This window comes from Panthera uncia, chromosome B1 (genome assembly GCF_023721935.1).
Source record: "Panthera uncia isolate 11264 chromosome B1, Puncia_PCG_1.0, whole genome shotgun sequence".
Lineage (NCBI taxonomy): Eukaryota > Metazoa > Chordata > Mammalia > Carnivora > Felidae > Panthera > Panthera uncia.
The window spans coordinates 198,520,447-198,522,976 of record NC_064811.1 but is presented as its reverse complement, the minus strand read 5'-3'; the positions used below and the strand labels follow the sequence as shown (position 1 = coordinate 198,522,976).

Here is a 2,530-nt window from a genome sequence, read left to right as displayed (position 1 = left end):
TGCTCACGTCACTTCACTTACAACGACCTCCTCTCATTTCTGGAAGCATCTAGACTTCTTTCTCCAGCAACCGCCCCCCATTATGACACGGGGAGCCCACCCCTCCCACGGGCTGGCTCTCTCTGGCCTGGACGGGGCTCCATCCACGGCTTTGGAGATCCAGCTTATGATCCAGACCCAAGACGGCGAACACAGTAATGGGTTCAGCTGGAGGTGGTCTGCTGCCTGTCCCCTGGGAGTGGCCCTTGAGGGAAGGAAGGGAAGGAAGGTTTCCAGTGGCTTCCTTCAGCCTGGAACTCTGGGAATTGGAGACCCGCTAGGCTTATTTCTTGGCGACCCTGAAGGCGAGCATGCTGGTAATAGAGAACCTACTGGAAGGAGAAGAGAATCATCCCTGGGGACTTCATTTCAGCTCCTGCCTGATGTCTGTCTGCCTGCAGCTTGCTAAGCTTCCCAGGCTTTCTGGAAGGTGACATGCCTCCCTTTGCCGTAAGCCAGCTTGTGGCAAACCCAGCTGGGCTCTTAGTGCACGCTTGAGCTCTTTCTGTCCTCTGTGCGCTCACCTTATGGTTCCTTTTGCCCAGAACAGCGTCCGCACCGTGTCCTTGTCTTCACTGGGTCTCTTCCTTCTCGAATAGGGAAGACATCTTCCAGGTGGGGTTTTCTCTCTGCTTCTGGGAAGAAAAAGGAGAGGGTCATGGCGGCTTTCTTGCACCTGCTGCTTTTTCAAGTACCTTGAGCTCAAAATAAATTTTATGTCAAAGCCTCGTATTCTGAGGGGTATGTTCAAGTTTCCTTCCCTGCAGAGCCACTGCCAGAGAGAGATGTGTGCAACGCCTCGCTGGGTTTTGCTGGAACAGGACCTCCGTGGCCTCGGGCCCCTCTGCTTCCGTCTCCCCCACCCCTGCTGGCTCTTTCCCTCTGACCCCCTGTCTTCCTGTCTTTCTCCCTGTCCCTCCCTCTCTCTACTCTTCCTCCCTCGGTCTGTCTGTCCCGCCTTCTCCCCCAGCCACTCCTTCGGCCAAGCTTGTGGAAACACACTGAGGAAAAGAGAGGGGTCAAGTCCTCCAGTAGCCTCCCGCCTGCACGCTGTTTGAGCATCGATCATTCTGGATCATGCTGAACCGTAAGCCTGTGTTCTCAACCACAAGGCTATGGGATGGGACAAAGTACTGAAATGGGGGCGCCGAGAGGGGGGGGCTCAGTCAGTTAAGGGTCCAACTTCGGCTCGGGTCATGATCTCACGGTCCATGGGTTCAAGCCGCGTGTCGGGCTCTGTGCCGACAGCTCGGAGCTGGAGACTGCTTCGGATTCTGTGGCTCCCTGCCTCTCTCTGCCCCTCCCCACGTGCGCTCTCTCTCTGTCTCTCAAAAATAAATACGAAAAAATTTCTTGTCTACACGTACAAATGTTAGCTATGATGCAGAAGTGGAGAGACCCTATGGAGCACGGACCTCTGCGTTGAGGCCAGATTTAAGACCGGGAGCTCGGAGGCTGGTGCCGCCTTCCTGGCAGAAGACAGAAGGTCACAATGGTCAATTTGTCTTCACAGCCTGGCGTCACAATGAATGCAGGACACTCACCGGCAGCACCCCTGCGAATGGGCTCCGTGCCCTGTTTCAAGTGCGCCTGGGCGGCTCTGCCGGGTGGTTGTCCCCTGGCTGTCCCCTGCTGTGCTCCTTCAGTTTGCCAAGAGAGAATCATCCAAAGTTAAAGGGAGGAGAGGTCGGAGACCATCAGCAGCGACAGGAGCCTTCCTTCCTGGTAGAATTCTAGGGATTAGCCAGAGAGCTTTGCAGGAGGTTAAAAAAAAGGGGGGGGGTTCTTTTCTCTATCATTGGCAAACGCATCACAATTGCTTATGTTGTAAGATGTCAAAAGTTCATGACAGCAAACGAGAAAGCCAGTTTTGGCTTTATTCATAAAATGCAGTGGCTTTAACTTCTGCTCCAGAACTTTAAAAGCTTTAAGGCAGTAGGGCCTCTTTTAAAAAAAAATTGTTTTAACTTTTATTTATTTTTGAGAGACAGAGACAGAGCGTGAGTGGGGGAGGGGCAGAGAGAGGGGGAGACACAGAATCCGAAGCAGGCTCCAGGCTCCGAGCTGTCGGCACAGAGCCCGACGCGGGGCTTGAACCCACGGACTGTGAGATCATGACCTGAGCTGAAACCAAGAGTTGGTCAGTGAGCCGCCCAAGCACACCATGCCTTCCCGCCCCCGCCCTGTAATTCAGAGGATCAGGACCAATGTCTACGCTTGTTCTGTGTGATTTGCCACACAACTTCAGAGGAATGAGCTCTCTCGGTCTCTCTCCACACATCGTGTCTGTGCCAGGACCCTAGCTGTCGGTCCTGGCTTCCTCCAGCCTCTGTCCTCATTTCCCACCGGTGTAGCTCACGGCTCTTTACAGAGCTGACCTTTGAGCATGTGCAGACCGCGTCTCTGTAGAATGTGATCTTCGAGCCCTGGGGATCCCTAGAAGTTTCCGGTCACACCCTGCGATTCTCTGAAGGTAGAGGACAAATCCTTA

The 2,530-nt window shown here is 54.1% G+C and overlaps 1 long non-coding RNA gene across 1 annotated transcript; it reads left to right on the top strand.

The window, feature by feature from the left end:
* Positions 1-205: 205 nt before the first annotated feature.
* LOC125923495 (uncharacterized) lies at positions 206-771 on the top strand. The gene is made up of 2 exons (XR_007458061.1): positions 206-469; positions 590-771. It is a non-coding gene; the product is annotated as an uncharacterized LOC125923495 (long non-coding RNA).
* The last annotated feature ends 1,759 nt before the right edge of the window (positions 772-2,530 follow it).